This window comes from Pleuronectes platessa, chromosome 2 (assembly GCF_947347685.1).
Source record: "Pleuronectes platessa chromosome 2, fPlePla1.1, whole genome shotgun sequence".
In the NCBI taxonomy this organism is placed as follows: Eukaryota; Metazoa; Chordata; class Actinopteri; order Pleuronectiformes; family Pleuronectidae; genus Pleuronectes; species Pleuronectes platessa.
In genome coordinates, this window is record NC_070627.1 from 9,265,992 (window position 1) to 9,284,568 (window position 18,577).

The window sequence follows — 18,577 nt, forward strand, 5'->3', positions numbered from 1 at the left end:
TTCCATATACCAAACTGAAATAAAATGGTTTCTCCTGACTTATAACTGAGAGATTAAATGTTTATGCTTTTTAAAAATATAAATTTTCTCTATTTGCAATAAAATGAACATATTTTACACACTCAACTGCAATCACACTTTAATTATTGCTCTGATTCGCAGGAATATCTGAGGAAATCTGTGTTGACCAAATTTGAGCGGTTCGTCAGATTCAACAGAGTTTTCAAAGCTTTAGGCTGAAACACCACCGTCAGTATCTTCACTCCTCAAAAAGCTCTGAGGATCTCCCACAGTAGCCTTGCTATAGAGTCAGATCTCTGCAGGCCTCCAGCAGAAAGTGAATTAACCCACTGCTGTTATTGTGGGTGGGTGTTGTAAAGACTCTGGGAAGCTGCTGTGTCATTTTTGCAAACACACAAACACACACACACTGAAATAGACACGGTAGCTTCTATACAGTAGCTGCCAGCGACTGTAATTGTTCTGGCAGTGGACTGTGATCTATGTATAGATGTGCATTTGAAGCCTCCACAGTCACTGGCACAATATGACAGGGACAGCCATGCCAAGAAGAGATGGAGAGAACAGCGGACAAAACATTAATTTTATTATTGCCAATGCAGATGAAAGGGAATGTCAGCGTGTTGCTGGCAAACAGGACTCGGAGAATATTCTGGTTTACTGTCAAATCCTCCCACAGAACACTCAGACCTTCAGGTCCTCAGAGCTGCAATATTGTTCCTCTCAGCACGACATGTGTGATAATCATTGGCGGCTGTGGAGCTGTAGAGAGGAGCTGATGTGTGAGAGGCAGAAACTGACAGAAACTGAGAGACCTGCCTGCAGCCGGTGGTGAACAACAACTACCACACTGAGTCCAACACTCTGTATGTGAGTATAGTTCTGCAGAGGGCCTACATGTGGGTAACATGCATGTCAGGAGCACTGCTTGTATTTCCTGTCCCTCATGCTTTCCCCTCTGTCTCTCTGTTTCCTAACAGGCCGAGTGGCGTCCATCCAGAGCTGCCACTGGACTTCAGTACATTTTACTTGTATCAGAACTTGACATACAACATTTATTTTCAATTACTTTTCACCTTCACTCCACAACAAATATCAGCAAATATCCTTTTGTGTTTCCTCTAATTCCCACAATGAATTGTTTACATTGTTTTTAGGTCATTTTAAAAGTAATCAATAATGGGGAATTGGTTCATTAATCCAATCAGAGTCGGCAGGTAACATTAGAGCCCGCCTCCTGCAGCAGGGGCAGATAACTATTGAATATGAACAGGTCAACCTTGGACAACCACAGAAACCTTCTTAGATGGTTTCATATAAGTAATTTTCTTAGGAAAGTGAAGATTAGAGAGAAGTCAGAGAATTAAATTGAATGTTGAAGGTTGTCTCTCGCACCATAACTCATCTTGAAACCACTCAGATTTATGATCGGCCCCATTAATATGCTTCAAAATATCGGTTTCAAAACACAAGTATATGAAAAGTAGATACAACAAGCTCTTATCAATGTCATTTCACATTCTGACAAAAGATTTGACTGATAAGGTGAATATATTTATCTAGACAAGGTTTTTAGAATGTAAGTCACCCACTTGTAAAGAGTGTGTTGACATTGTAGTACATCTGAAAATGCAGAAAAAGTCATTGTAGAGCAGATTTTATGTTGTCAGGAAAACCCATAAACGTACTCTGATATTACAGAGCCATCGTGGAGTAAATGTGCGCAGGACAACAAATCAGATTAAAGTATTACGACTATAAAAAAATAATCCAACTGTTCAAAAGTAAACTCGGCTTCACTCTTTTTTTTTGCGCTGACTGTACATGGCTTTGTTCCAGCTTTTAAATTCATGATCCTTGTCTTCAACTGAGACATCAGCATGATGCAAATCACGCCGGAGTAAAAATGCTGCCAGGAAACCTTTATTTGTGGATTCTCTTTCCTCGGACGTAATGCAGTGACACCACCATCCTTTCTGTTCTCAGCAGGTTCGCTTTTCAAGAAAATAAATGTACCAGTTAGGGATTGTTGAGACTGCAAAAGAATGTCACTGGGGTTTCAGGTTTTTAGGCCGAAGGCTGACGTAATGTCTCTTTCCGAGTGCAGTAGTAGAAACTATGTGCAGGGAAACCTCTTTCCACTTCAATGCCAGGACAGAAAAAGATTTCGAGCAGCAGTGTATATAAAGTGAACATGGAGATTTAGTGTCACATCTAAACATGGAGAAACAGCTCTACTTTCTACAAACCCACTTTGAAAGGTAATAATACTCAGTCTCTCACAGAGTGTTGCAGATAAAGTCTGCAAGAGTAACATGGAGCCAGAGATCAGATATAATTCAATCTGCCTCTCTCTGCAAGAGATCCATTCCCCTTTGGACTCTGTTGATGACAATTCAACCGCCGACACAGCATTTATTTTCCATGCCAACGGTTCTTATTTACTAGCTGAATGAACTGAGAGGCTGCATGTGTCTTTTGCAACTGTTTCATTTGCATATCAAAGAAGCATTATCTCTCTAATCCTGTGGTTTCTGAGGGCCTTTGCACACTTTAAATTCTCCAAAAAGGTGTTTTGCTTAGTCACCCCACTTAGATGTTTGACCACCGCTTTGTGACATCATCATTTCGGCATGTGCGTAGTTTGATGCAGAGAGAGGAACATTGGTCGGAGTCTCACATTGAATTTGAGTTTAAAATAGGATTTTCGGTCTCGGGGGCCAATAGTGGCTTAATGTACAATATACAGTGTGACTTGAAACATGAAAACTCCAGCTCATGTAGTCACATACAGGGAAGTAGGATTCATCTTGTGCCCATAATTTTAACTTTTGAAATTAAACAAGTCATGACTTTGTGGTTTTACAATATCATTTTAAAGGCACTAAAACTTCTAATAACTTCTAATAATCATTTATTTAGTCACAAATAATAAATCTTAAAGAGAAATACAATTTTAAAGTTTTCGCTCTTTAGAAGTGTGAGTTTATAAGACCTCTTTTGGTAATGACATTTCAGACAAAAATTATTATTCAAAGCATAGTTTGTTTACATCCATACATGCCCGGCACCTTTATTTTCTTCAGTGAGATTGAAAATTACTTTGTCAGAATAATGGAGCAAGTCTGAATTACTCTACGTGTCAAAAATGCATAAATTGCTCTCGTCTCGAAATGAACAGTAAAATCGATGGGACAGTGATACAGCAGATGAAATGAAAGGTTTTGTTTTGTGGTGTAAAATAAGGTTAAGAATATTCAGAATTGTACATATTCACACACAAGATAAAAGTGAGTCGTAAAAGTAAAATGGATATTGCTTAAAATGTGAAAATACTCAATTACAGCATTGCTTAAAAATTCTTTCTCAGAAATATAAAAATGAGTTGTCTAAAGTATAACTACTGGTCATTAGAATGGCCCTTCACTGTGTTATATGATCCTGTATGATAGATTGCATAATAATCTATAAACCGATATGTTTTATTATGAAAAACCTGAGTCTGAAAAGTAACTATAGCTCTTAAATACATGTCGTATAATGTTCAAAGTTCCCAATGAAGAAAGTACAATAACATTGTAATACTCAAATGTACTATCTTTGATCAAGTAGAGTAATCAAGTAAATATGTATACATGTTCAGTAGTTAAGAATAAGTAGTCATATATACATATAGACTCAACTTCAAACAGACGACCCATTGTTTGCTCTAAACAAGGATAAAAAGTTAAATCCATTCCAAGACTCAGTGTAAAGTCCATTACGGTAGTGACAGCTCTTTGTGATCACTGTTAACTACAGGATGCAGGTCGACCATTTAAAATCCACAGAGCCCCTCAAGGAAAACGGGGCGATGCATGAATACCACGTTACATTGTGATAAATGACACATGGATTAATATAAGTGCCGGCAAAAAAGTTGAAAGCGGTCGATAATCTGAGCGAACCCCATTCTCGTTGATGTGCTAATATCTTAATTGCAGGATTTGACAACGTGGACTTTTAGCTGGCAGCAGCTGCTTGGCACTGATCCACTCTTCCCCACAGTCAGGAGAGAGGGATGCACAAAAGAGGAGGTGGATCAATGCAGGCCACTGTGGAGCAGATTTATAATATGATGTTAAAAAGCATTACTCCAAAAAGAAAAAAGGAAGAATTAGTCACCAGCGTTGTGTCTCTTTGTCTGCCTGAAGCTGGTGAAGTGGAAAGTGTCTGACTTCAAAACTCACTTTGAAACACGGTGTTTAATGATCTGATTCATCACTTTCAAACACTTCACTGGACAGAAACACCAGCTTCTCCAGGACGAAGCTGCTCCAGAATGAACTCAGGCAGCAACTTCAGAGGAGTCAGACAGAGACCTGACTTTCGTTACCTCCGCTGTGGAGGTTATGTTTTCACCCCTGTCCGTTGGTATGTTAGCAGGACTGCACAAATACAACTCAACGGATTTCAACAGAACCTGGTGAAGGGGTGCATTATGGGTCAGGGATTAACCCATTCCATTTTGGTGAGGACCTGGAACAGGAGGCGAATTTTTCTTGCTAATTTCTACATTTTCAGCAATTTTCCAGGGAACAATTCACGGATCTTGATTCAGGCAGAGGATTGATATCTATAACTGAATGAAACTTGGTGCAGCTCGATTGGATTTAAGGGACTGTTTGGACTAGGCGGAGGACTGAGCTCTACTGAATTCTAGTTTTGAACTGTTACTCGTGGCCTTTGTTTTTGCCGTGCCGCTCCCATAAACAACACCTCCACCCCTTTCTGCTCTTTGGGAGAATTGGGGCAAGTGCAAATCCATGAAATATGTAAAGAGTAAAGTCTTAAGCCATTTCCAGCGGCCGTGGGACCTGGGAGATTGGGGTTAAGAGGAGAGCGAGCGGAGGTTAGGAACAAATACTTCATTCCATCAACAATTTGGCTGTTGACCCAGATTCTCAGATTATGTGTTTGAATGTTTAAATTTTTTTTCCCAATTTTAATCCTACAGTCTATGTTGGATATAGTTTTATTTTATGGAGGTGACTGGGCCTTTTCTGCGGCTGCTTCTAATCTTTGGAACAATTTACTTTTTCTTATCAGAACCACTAAGACTCCTTGAAATTCTTCTCACTGGCTTTTAATTAGAGTTGGAGTCTTCAGTTTTATCTGCTGTTGTGCAATTCTCAAAATATTTATGATGTTAAATTTGTTATTGCTCATTGTATTTTGTATTAATATTTTAAGGCTGTTCAGCACTTTGGTTCACTGTGGTTGTCTTAAACATGCCATATAAATAATATTTTAATAAAATGCTATGATTATTTTGTTCCCCTTTTCTTAAGAGTGTTGCTGTGGTGGTTTGTCTGACCTCAAACGTCCTCCACTCCTGAGGAATCCTCAGAAGCACAGACCTGATCGTGTTTTTCTTCTCTGGACAACAATAATAATTGAATCATCGGATGATTAATAATTCAAAAGAGAAATGGATGGTGGGGCAGCTCATTTACTTAGACAAGCTTAATAAATTCAGGGTCCCTCTGGGGATCATGAAAAGTTCTCCTGGCCAGACGCTGTTAAAGGCCCCATGACATCATAAACTGGTCTGGGATCTGCTCCACTCAGAACCAGAGTTCACCCTCATATCTAGAGCTCAGGGCATGAGGATGGTGAACCACTGTGTATACTTTATTTAGCATTATGATCATTATATTATATAAGATTTCTTTCAAAAAATTTCAAATTGTACCAATTTAAAAAATATCATTACAAATAATATGTAACAGTCATTTTGGAGCACACCACTCTCTCTTTATATTTCTGTCCCTGATTCTTATTTCTAGTCAAATGTTCATTAATTTTGACTCAGCCTCAGTACTGTGCCCCCTTGCTCTTACCATAGTGACCTGTTTGAGAATAAGACGAATAAAACATTTAAATCTGAGCCTTTGGTGTTAATTCTATCATCAATGTTTCAGTTGCAGCATGATGTCTTAATTTAGAAAAAAAAACAGTCAGGGGGCTGACATTTTAGCATCTTAGGAAATGTCTAAAAAAACAACACGACTACAAATCTCTGCTATATAAGTGAGAAAATGTCCTGGTGATGGGAGAAAGGGTAGGGTGAGACAAAAGACAAAGAAGAGAGAAGACCCAGACACTGTGTTAATTTTTTATCCCTCAAGGTCTGCTGTCTCAGCCGGGAGGTGGTGCAGTGTAATTTTACTTTCCACTTTGCTGTATTTTGACTATTAATAAGACAAGTATAAATCCAACAAATTGCGAAATAATGTTTCTGGATAAGTGATTGGAAGACAATAAATGTATTGCTGCAAAACAAGAATTAGGGTTATTCAATCATTGACTACAAGCTAATCCAACACTCATTTTAATGGCCATGATGCAGACACATCCATATTGTTATTTACACCAGGCTCCACATGTCCTAAATCTTTTATAATGTACAACAGCACAGTAAAATCAAGTTTGCCAGCCAGGCATGCTGACATACACAAGTTGTCAATGCCTGTTAATAGCACAGAGAAAAATAAGGGAACATGCATGTACAGTCAAACAAAGAGGACGATGCTAAGCCTAAATGACTAAACTCAAAGATGCAGCTCCAATGTATAAGCAGGTAACAGGTTAATAAGCTTTACAAGTATAGAGCAAGATGGATGTACTCAGTAGCAGAGATCTGACCTGGATGACCTGACTCCGGTCGGGTCCAAAACACATCTTGTCTTATACTGTCTCTGGCTTTTTCTGTTGCCAAGTGAACTTCATCACAGAAGCTCATTATTTGGCATAATCATTCCCCTGCCAGTGTTGCTATCTTTTTGGTTCTTTTCAAGTCGAGTGCACTTTGGGTCTGATTAACTTCAGGTCCATATTTGGAAACTGTGTCTCTGCATGTCACTTTCAGACTTGGCTCCATCAGAAAAGGCATTCATGCATTTCATGGTTTGGTTAGGGTTTCCCCAGCAGGTCAGATTTAGTGAAAGCCTTTTTGGTGTACCAGCTCACAGGCGTATAAGAACTTGACACAACTTGAAACGTAAAGTAAATTGACTTAGACCGTCTAGGGGGGTTATGACCGTCAGTGAATAGGCTTTAAGGCAAAAACTTAATTATCTTGGCCTGCATGAGAGCCTGTTTATTTGGAAGAAAGGCAAAAACTTGTGGAAAGATTTAGCGTTGGTCTGAGATGAAACCATTACATTTTAGGTTTAGATCAGGGGGGTGGATCCGGGAACTCTTCTTTACCACTTTCTTTAATATTGTGAGATAAGGAATTGCTTTGTTTTCCCACAATATAATTCATGGTTCTTGGACCAACAATCAGGACTGATTTCTTTGAGTGTGTTCAATTTGGTGGAATTAGATTGCATATTAGGGGACTAGGGCCTTGGTGGAGGTGTTCACTCTACTGAGTACCATATAGTTTAGACTGTATTCAGGTGGCTGATATATTTAAAACAATCCAGATGCATTTATATATATATGTATTTGCAGAAGCCCAGTTCCAGCTCAAACATGAGGCTTTACATGCCTTTATTTCTAAGCCCGGGCAAGCTCAGACCCAGCCCACTGACAGGATCTGCTCCTTCAAACACAAGGACTACAGAGACTTAACTTATACCTTCTGTGGCCACATCTCTACGAGGCTCTGTGTGATGTTATCTTTGTCATCTGTTCAGTTCGCAAAGGCCTGCATTGACCGTCTGCTTGCTGCATGCAATTTAGGGCCAGCCATCTGTGCAGAGATCCAATGTAGTCTGAGTAGTCTGAAGTCTGTGCCCCAGCAATACCTTTCTACCTTTGAGCTTCATTCATGAACAAATATGTACACTGTAGGGTTGTTTGATGTAGGGTTATGTTTACTTTCTTCATTATAGGGTTTTAGTGAGATTTGTTTGGAAACTGGGTTTCAGTTGTTGTGAATTTATTTAATCTGTCGCAGAAAAATAGGCAGTATGCGCCTTCAGAAAATCCTTCAAATTAAACTAGACTAATAAATCACCTTAAGGACTGACACATTCATACAATACGACTATATCTATCACACAATGCTGTTGGGGTGATTTAGGATTCAGTATATTGGCTTAAGGACATTTCGACACGGACATTAAGGCATCAAGTCATTAAACTTCTGGTTAGTGGAGAACCTGTAATTCCTCCTGAGGTACAGCCACCTTCAAGATAATATCCTCCATCATATAGGAAGTGTTTGTAGGGAAATCAAGACCAGTGCTCTAACCACTGAAATATGAAACCAGATACTCACAGCTGGTCAGCAGGTGGCCGTCACAATGCATTGGCTTCAGTTTTGAGGAGCAGGTAAATCATAAAAGTTTTGCTTTTAATTTGCAGAAAAATTTCTGAAGAAGAGGCAGGTGCTGTAGTTTATCCGAGGACCTAGAAAAAGACATGAACAACTTGGTCAACAGCATGACTGTTAGCACGCTGCCCCCCCCCCCCTCACTGATTGTTACAGAGCACAGATATTTAATTTATTGTGTCCAAATCGCACCAAATTGGAAAATATTCATGCCAAGTGCATAACTGATAAGATAAACAGTTCTTGAGAAATAGCTTGGAATTTCCGACCCCCGAGTCAGAACTTGAAACTAGAACACCCGTTCAAGTCGGAACTTCGAGCCGGAAGGTCAGAGGCACCTCACCACCCCCGACTTCGTAATCCAAGATGGCCCCTCCGCATATCAACGGTGGTGAAGGCTATTGTTGTTTGCTGTTTATTAGCACCTTTTACTGCGGTGTAAGTTTGCCTGAAACACATCGTAATGCATTATTATGACCTGTTTTTACTAACAGTGGCTCGCTGGATATCCTAAACACTGTTCCTATGCAACTGGAAACGCTATCAACTGGGATTATCCGAGGTGTAATGGAACACGGCATAAGTAGATAGATTAATTTGTAATCTATCTACGGGGACCCCCCCCGTGCCGGGCCCCTCTTGGTGCACTCCTGCATCTTCACTCTGGCTGTACCCGCCCCTGTGTCTCCTCCTCCTGGTCAGCCCCGCCCCCCGAGGATTGAGAGAGGAGAGAGACGCTGCAGACACACACACACACACTCAGAGTTACACACTCTCTTACACACACAGTTACACACACAGTCTAAGCGTTTCTCCGCAGCTCGGCCGTGTCTATACTAACGGGACAAGTTGGAACCTCCGGGGTCTCGCAGGCGGCTCCTCGCTTCTCTCTCGGAGGTGAGTGCCCACATCCAGGCGCGTTGACAGTGTGTTTGCCGGAGGGTCAGTGAGTGAGTGAGGGGTCGCAACTCATCGAAGGGGGGAGAAGGAGGTTTTTTCCTTTTTCTCTCAGCGGAGGGAGAGAAGCGGCGGCAGCGGGCAGGAGGAGAGAGGCATGTCCGGCTCTTGTAGGAGCCGGAGCGGTCGGAGCTAGCCGACTTTTAGCGGCTCAACAAGCCGCGGGTTCGACCGTCGTTTCCTGCCGCTACTTGAAAAACCAAATCCAGCCGCTCGGTGGGAGATTAGCTTCAACATCCTCCCCGGGATGTTTCCACGTTCCACCGCTGCCCTGCTGGCTCGTCCTCCCGCTGCTGGGACACTTGGACCCAGTTTGAAACGGGTGGAGGGTTTCCTGTAGTTTGTTTAGTAACGACTCGAGCCGCCTCCACCGTGCACGATGAGGGGCTCGGGCTCCCGAGGAGGAGCAGTTGTCTGATTTGGAAAGTTTTCAATGGGAAATTTGCAAACTCCTTCATTTCCCCTCGTTTTCTCTACGTGCAGCGTGTTTGATTTCATGGCTCCGATGCTGGAAATGTGAGTTTTTAAAGCCTTTTTACATTTTTTTCAATATGGCAGTTTGAGCTGCTCATGTTTATTTTATCCTAGAGTAATCTGGTGATTTGTCAAACAGATCTATGAATCCTTCATTCAGCATCAGAAAATGGTGAAACATGCGTATTTTAGTTATAATTTCCCAGAGCAGAATTTCAAATCTTTCTTGTTTTGCACAACAAACTGTCAAAACATTTAATTTAAAACGATAAAATGATGGAAAAGATAGTAAAGCGACACATGGGACGATAGAAGCAGAACATATTTGATATGGTTGCTATATATATACTGACCATTTATCATAATTTCAAGATTAAAAACAGTTTTTGCAGTCCTTGCACCAAAGATATTCAGTTATCAATGAGGCAAAGTAACATTTGAGTTAACAGGAGTCAGCAATATCATCATAGGGCTCTGACTTGAAAATGATGGATTTCATTATCACTACAATTCCCTGATCCATCACTTGAAGGGGTGATTCATCTCTCTTACCAAAAGTGCCTGAAAACTGGGAAAGGACCCATGTTTCTTTCATGGTCCACTGTGACAATATGGAAAAAGTATTTGGCTTGATATTAGTTGATTATCAAAACTGATAATCTTTTTGATTGAACTGCCAGTTGATTATTTAATCAATTAACCACACGCTTCATCTTAACAGTGAGTGTGGATTCCACTTTAATCTCTCCCAGGGTCCAATGGGTGTGTTTTGTATAGTTCAAAAACCCAAAGATGATTTAATATACAATAAAATAGAGATTTTAAAAGCCTGAAGCAATAAATGACTCAAATGACCAATTGTATCAGTCCTATAATCAGACTAGGCCACATCAAGAATCTATGAGATTGTCAGAATCACAATGACGACAGATCTGTACCATGAGGCTTCCAGTCTCTTCTTGTGCTGCCCTCATTCCCTGTCTCATATCAACACGCCAACACACACCACCATCAGTGGCTGTGTTGTTCTCACTTGGTGCCAGATGCAGACTTGGTTAAGGTAGGTGTCTGACAGTGTTGGCCTTTAAATGTTTTATGTGTGGAGACGTCCTGAGCGCTTTCCTCCTGCTGGTTCTCTCAGAATCGGCACCGCCTGTCAGCTCACGTTAGAAATGGGCTGTTAGAGAGAGGGACAATCTGCCACACACACACACAAACACACAACGCTGTATTTACACATTCATAGACCTTACAAAGGGGGAGTGTATCTGTGCATACACCTAGATTGTATTTGTGTGACAGCTTTAAGACACTTTGTGCTGTGCACCTTATCTCCTATAGACAAAGTTCAGGGCTGAACCAAACACTATAGAGTTTTGTTTTAGTTTTGACTCGAGATAAACTAAACCCACAAGTCACTTCAGCCTCTGGCTCTTTACATATGATCAGTGGTGTGATCTGTGCTCATTCTAAGATGGGGTTCAGCGGCAAAGCTCAGCAAAGGTTTGACACTGATGTGTCGTGCATTGCCAGTAAGGCCTGGGGAATTTAAAAAGAAAACATCAAGCTAAGCAAAGACTGTTATGGCAAGGAGGCAGAGTTAAAAAATAAATTTCCATGTTCAAGAAGTGTTTGGGTGGATGAAACGTTTTCTTCATTTGTTACATGTTGCTCTCTGGTTATGTTAGCAGGCGGTTTCTTGCCACTGGTTGTGCCAACAATACAAAGTCAAACTTAAAACTGCTTTGAGGTTCAGCATCTTTGTTCTCTCCCGAGGAAAACAGGGCTTCAGGTGCAAAGGGTTTCTGCCAATGATCATTTGTAGAGAGCAGTGCTGCCTCAAAATGATAAACTGCAGGTAGAGCTTCAGCAATTAGTTGATTAATAGTCAACTGGCAGAAAAGAGATTAATCGGTTGTTGTTTCAAACTAAAATATCAAATATGCGCTGCTAGCTAATGCCTTCCTTTCGTCATACATAATTAATTGATTATCGTTGGATTGGTGACTGCCGTTGAGACAAAACAGGGCATCTGAATGTGTCACTTTGGTCTATGAGAAATTATAACATGTTTTTTATCTATTTTCTGGCGTGTTAGAGACAAAATTATTACAAATAGTTCTGACTAAAAATGGACTGACTCCACTGACTTGATCTGAAAGCTTAATTACTGTTAAGCTCTGCTGAGTCTTTTATTCTCAAAATGTCAATATGATACAGTCAGATGGTATTGTAAGCCTTCAGCAAATATCAAATATGTCTGTCAAATCAGTTATACAACAAATAAGTCGGTGGACAAATGCAACAATTATGTTAAGTAATGATTAATCTTCTAGGTCATTTGAGAAGCAAGAAAAGACCCAAAGACTCTTTCCAGCTTTTCAATTGAATGGGATTTGCTGCTTTCATATTTCTTGCGTGACAGTAAACTCAATATATTTAGGATTTGCAATCTTGCGACATGGAGTTGTGCTTCAGGAAATTTGTGCTAGATTGAAAACTCTTTATTGAAAACTCGTCGTTGCGTTAGGGATTTGTTTATTGCGCATGCAGTTAAGATGGATATTTGGGGAAATTATGCACAGTAATGGATGTTTTTCCCCAATACATTTCTTTTTATTTATTTTTTTGTCCAGACCTAATAAACGGACATAAACACACACTAGTACTTTACATATAAGCAATGCACTGCTCCACATTACAACCCAACAGTTCCTCTGGTTTCTCAGATGATCAGACAGTTGGCTGTTTTCAGTGTTATGACAAAATAATATTCCCCTGAGTGTCTGAGCAGCCCCACTGGTTTCCTTCACTTCTCCCTCTTCACTGATAAGCTGCCTCTGTAATATTTTCTGTATAGTTTTGTGCAGAAACTGATATTTAATTATTCGACATGGAAATGTGGCTGAAACAAGAGCAGCCTCGGAGGCACACAAAAAAAAATAAATAACCGGCTTTACTTTAGCCTTAAATACAACCAGGAATGAAGCAGTGCACCGTCTGTTACTGACATCAAAGTCATGTCAACACAGTCACCACCACCAAGTACTGTCTAAAATTTGTAATTTAATTTTCTTTTCTCCCTTTACTAGTCCTCACAGGAAGTCTATTTGTTATGATTTGAGTTGGAAATCTGTTTGTTGACCCCCTGCTGCCTAAGGTGTCCTCTCTGAGCCGTGCTGGATAGCACTGCGCTTGCCTGCTATTGAAAAGCGATTATACTAGATCAGCAATCTGATTACAGCGAGCTACCGGGCACTGCCTGCTAATCTGTGGTCTTAATACGGAGACAGGCAAATCTCAGGGCAGCTATCAAGGCTACTTAGAGGCCCTTTGAGTTCACTGTCACATCTGGTCCACTTGGGCATTTGTGATAAACTCTAATCATTGATTTAGAAGTGTTGGTTTTCTAGATCTTGAGAGGTTATATTTTTGTATAGTGGCTGAGTTGAAATTGTTAATTATTTTGTTTCCCAAAAATATGCGAGGCAAAGAGAAACCGTTCAAAATTAGTGGCTTAAAGAAATCAGGCAAGTTGTCAAAAATGAGAAGGTGGAACCACAACATTTTTGCCTTTGAATAATACCGGTGGTGGTATGACGCAGTTTACTGCAAAATAAAAAGACACCTAATTAAAACAAGTGGGTGTCTAAATTATAGTATGCTCTATGTCCCTGGAGTGGGGGGTTTTGGCCTGAAGGGATACTTAAGTGATCAGTCGACGTAATGCTGGATCCCCTGCTGATGGAGGCTGGGATATCCTCATGTGACCCCTCAGCGAGAGGATAAAACCACAAACATCATTGATTGTAGAGAAGAGCTTTGGTGCCATGCCATCTCAGTCGATCCGTCCTGTAAGTGTGTTTGTAAGGATTTTAATTTGCATATGATCTTTGTCCAGATAAATCAATTTATCTTCAAATGGGATTTTTTAGGTTTCAGGTAACTGTTTAAGGTTCAAGTCTTCCCTCTTCTTATGTCTCAGTTGCTGTTACGGAGGGATCACCATAGAGGCAATTCATCTCAATGAAGCCGCTGACCGATTGCACTCCATCTTTACAGAACTACCGAATAGGAAATCAAGGGTAGTTGAACTTTTCCTCTTTATTTATTTTCGGGGGATATTTCACTTTGACCAAAAACTGTGGCCACATTTAGTTTGTGGTTGGTGATGTGATGAAGGTGTATTCAGAAAGAGCAGTCACTTTATTTATCAGACTTTGTTATGTTGCAGCCTCATGCTAAATAATTCATCTTTTTCCTCATCAGTCTACACTCATTAGACTCAATAGTTAGAAAACAGAAACACCTTGCAAACCTGGAGTTGAGGATTCTTTGCCATTTCGTCTCTGCACTTCCTCTCAAGCTCTGTCAGGTTGAAAGGGGATCACCAGTGGTCAGCTTTTATCAGGTCTCTCCAGAGACGTTTGACTGGGCTCAAATCAGGGCTTTGCCCGTGCCACTCGAGGAAATACACAGAGGCGTCTCGACGGTGCTCCTGTGGATGTATCATTAGAATGACTGTCCAGTTGGAAGAGGAACCTTGGTCAGATGTCCTGGTTACTCTGAACCAGGTTTTCATTGAGGATATCTCTGTACTTTGGTCTGGTTCTGCATCGATAACCCTGACCACTGAGAAGCACCCTCACAGCATGATGCAGCTACCACCACGCTGCACTGTAGGAACGGTATTGTGCAGGTGATGATCTGATCTTGTTTTATTCAGGACTTATTGCTGATATCTGACCAACCAGAAAACCATGTTTCTCGCATGCTGATTGTCATTTAAGGTGCTGTTTTACAAACTTCATTCTTACGTGTATCTTTCACTGAGAAGATGTGTCAATCTTGCCACTTTGCCATTAAGGCCCGATTGGTGTGTTGCAGTTATAGTTGTCCTGTATTGTGAATTATTTTATATCATAAAATCCTTTAGATACTGATTACATTATCTAAAAAGTACGAAGTCATGGGTGATTTTCTTGAGCTGCTTTCAGACATGCACTGAGCATGATGGTCTCCTGGAATATCCGTAGGGGCAGTATGTGTAAACACAAATGTCTGAGTCAGTTGCTCCCGACATTCTCAGGAGTTGTTCCTTCCAACCCCCTAGTAAAAACTCCGGAGAACGTCTCAGTGAGCCCAGGTAAGAATGCAGAACGAGGGAAAATTGCGAAAATCCCACAAAGAATACAAATAGGATGGAAAAGAGTTGCCATACACGGAGACAAAGCCAATGAAGATGTCCATTTTGAAAGATAATGAGATTGAAGAACTATTAATATGAACATGTCTGACCTAGACAATCTCTTGCTGTGTGTCCATATGTTAAAAGTCTGGAAAATATCCAGATCCAATTTTCCAGACATTTTCAGGAATCCATGTCTGAAAATGGCTTATGAAGGCTTCAAATAGGACACATTGATTTTCCCTCTTGGTTCTTCATGCTGGCGTCCATCCAGCACTGTGTGTTGGTTCCACGAAAGCACAAGATAAACATCGTGTTTAAAGGCTTTCATGCACATATGACTCAGCTGTATGTGTAGATCACTGCATGCTACTGTGTTAAAGCCCAGCGTATCTCGTAGATTGCTCCTTTGGAAGTAGAGCAACCAATCAGACTCGGTGAAGCATTGGGATCAGGAAGTGAGCTCATGACTTTGGGGCTTGCACTGTGTTCAGGAAGGCGTTTGGCTGTGGGGGGGGGCATTGTATTGTTTTTTTCCTCACATTGTTTAGGAAAGCACAGAAAGCCTCAGCCCCTCTGCTGTAGTTTGACCTTAGCACATGGTCACTGATTAGCACGAGAGATCTGTGGATTTCCCGTTGTCCTATAGTTCTTGAATCTTTATAATAGACCTCTAGGCTTCTAAAAACATTTCTTTATCCAGCCCCGCATCATGCAGCCTGTATACATCCTGAATATAAGGGCTCAAAAAATACTCACCCTCCACATCTCCTGATGAGCAAAATGCATTTTTCAGATTAGATGAACGCAGCTGTGGAACTTCAAAGCAAAGATTCAGTCAACATTGAGAGTGTTGTTGAAACGGTCCCTCTCTCTCTGTGTGTGTGTGTGTGCTTTCATGAATCCTGCCTGTGCTGTTTGAGATGGGGCCTTTAATGTCTGCTGTGCTCTGTCTTACGTCTCTGTCAGCGCTCTGCACCCATTGGTCTGCAATTGACCACACACTCTGGTGCCTGCTTGTACCAAGGTGTGTGTGCGTGTGCATGTGCGTCAGGGTGTCAGAGTGTTTTGTAACACACACACTTTAACCACTCATGTTTTACAGTCCTGATAACCGATGTTCTTCAGTTGTGATCTCTTCAGACCAGGAATTCCTTCAAAAAGTTGATAAAATATTGATAAGTGAGCACAAGTTTGTCTGAAAGCCTCCTTTTAGGAATCCTCAAAAGAGACCAACTGTGTGAAGTGTCTAGACAAGATGCTGGGTGATCCTCAGCATGCGTCTGAACCGGTTGGAGCAGTAATTTACAGAAGGAACAGGAAGTTTACATGTGGCACAGTTCTGATCTTTGTACTGCTCCAGCTCTGATGCAGTGACATGTTCAGCTATCTACCTTTGTGTCTCAAAGTCCCTGCAGGGTTTAAGTCCAGATATCTTTTTACCTCCACTGATTAAGTTCTGTTCTTCTGTCCTGGTTGTTCTGTCAGCAGGGTGGGGTCACATGATGATAACAGCTTTCAAAGATATTTAGTTTAAAGGAGCAAGTGTTTTGTTTTTTGTTGCAGCTCCCGTATTTCTTCTAAAAGGGCTTTTTAACACGTCGTAAACTACTGCAATAACTTTGAAGGAAGATAACAGGCACATTTTTCAAATTGTAATCTGTGACTGTGAAAAACCAAATTGATGTGAGCAATTTCTAACATTGAAAAGATAAATATGGACAAATTTTATTTGATAATCTATAGCAGAATAGATAACCAGTAAGATCCAGATCTGAATATTGAGTGAAAACCACTATTTGTATTTTATGTTGTTACTTTTATCAATTCCTAACAAAAACTAGACATAATTTGGAAATATTATTTTGTAGTTGATGTCTTAACTCTTTGTGTCTTAACCGGAGGTGTGATTGACTGCTTCTAACTCTGCCAGGCTCCCTTTACACTGCCAGATTGTGGTTCCACTCTTTCATACGTTTGCATTATTGCTCCCTTATTGAAATGCAGATTTTTATTTTTACCACCACTTCCAGGAATGACTGCTACTGCCTGTTTAAGCACATCTCTGTAAATCGACAGAAGTGCACGGGTTAGGGAAGTAATGTGGGCCTGATGAAGGTGGAATATATTATGGGATGAAGTGTGCGTGGATGTCACTCTTCTTGAAAACTGATATAATTGTCTTAGAAATTATGTTCACACACAACTGAACTGTTTCCCCAATTACACTGCGTGGGAAGAGTAATCACCGCCTGGATTATGTTCAGAGGTAGTTTTTCTTTTTTTCTTTTAATAAATGAAGCACTACATTTATTGATGACAGTAGAGTAATAAGGAGGTGGTTATGGTGGTGGACATACAGAGACTGCAACTGGGAGCAGCGCTCACAACCACTGTCTGGTGGGTCGTTGAATTCCAGATGTGGTAATACGTTGGTGTGAATATAAACCTAATTTGCTGCGGATAGGCTCTGATTGTTCGTAAACCACACCACTCCTTAACGGGAACTAATGTCCGACTTCGCCCAGTATCTTAGAAATTGGATGACTAACTGTCTCAGATTCAGACTACAATCATAAGTGCAGAAACGTATGGACCTGAAGTTTTAATTCAACATTATCAATTGATTTGTGGCCTGACTTGACCTTCAACTGCTGTAAACAATCCCCAAGTGACAACTAAGCTCACTCCCCAAACTGTCCAGCAGGAGGAACAGCTTGTGGAGCAGATTGCGGAGATCAACTGTACTCTCATCCTTTTTGTCTGCCTCTACTTTTCTGAATCCAACAAGCACCCACAGAGCTTTGCTTTGTTTATAGTGAAATTAGAGAAATCCGCATGCACAGCTCTTACTATGCCCATGCTGGCAGTTACTGGGACAGTGCAGGCTCAATGTTCACCCATCTTGGTTTAGTAGTGGATAAGAAGTGACACTTACTGCAGGCTGGCTGAGTCTGAGCCTTGTTTACTCGGGCTGGGACTTAGCCGGGGACTCAAACCATCATTAGGCAGCGAAATGACTCAACAGAGGGACATAGCTCCAGACAGGGAGGGAGAGAGAGAGAGAGAGGGATGACTGGCAGGGGAAAGCAGTAGGAGGAACAGTTTAGAAAAGAGCGATGAAACAAAAGAAGAGAGGATATTCTCAAAATTGCCCGGTGATAGTGAACCGGACGAGTGCAGCAGGGGGTGTAGTTAGAACCTGGAGGACAGGGCGTACTGTGGTCAAACCCTTTTTATAAATAAACAGACAGATTGGTCCAAAATAAACACAACTCGCTCATGTCAGTGTGGAGCAGAAGGACGAATAGCCCCACCCAGACCCGGGACAGTACACCAGGCTCTAGGCATGGGCTGCTGCTGTTGTGCAGAGCGGCTGCAGGCCAGGTTTTTACCCTCCTCTGGGGTTGAAGCCTTTTGTGAAAACCTCCCACGCAGGAAAAACTGCAGAAAACAACCGGTCAGGACATTTATCCGTCTTGATTTGTGGGAGTGTAGGAAAGGGTTGGAGGCTTTAGGTTTGTTTTTGTAAGCTTTAAACCCGGTTGTCACACTGCCACCTCCAGCCTGCACACTGTTCTGCTGATCTAACAGGAAAACATGGTAAAATA

General features: G+C 41.1%; 1 protein-coding gene across 1 annotated transcript in view; it reads left to right on the top strand.

Moving 5' to 3' along the window:
- Window positions 1–9,078: 9,078 nt before the first annotated feature.
- The window catches only part of ppp1r16b (protein phosphatase 1, regulatory subunit 16B), a 72,039-nt gene continuing 62,540 nt past the window's right edge, over window positions 9,079–18,577 (top strand). Inside the window, exon 1 of the mRNA XM_053439457.1 lies at window positions 9,079–9,244. The gene's annotated coding sequence lies outside the window, so the exon portion shown is untranslated. The remainder of the gene's footprint in view (window positions 9,245–18,577) is intronic.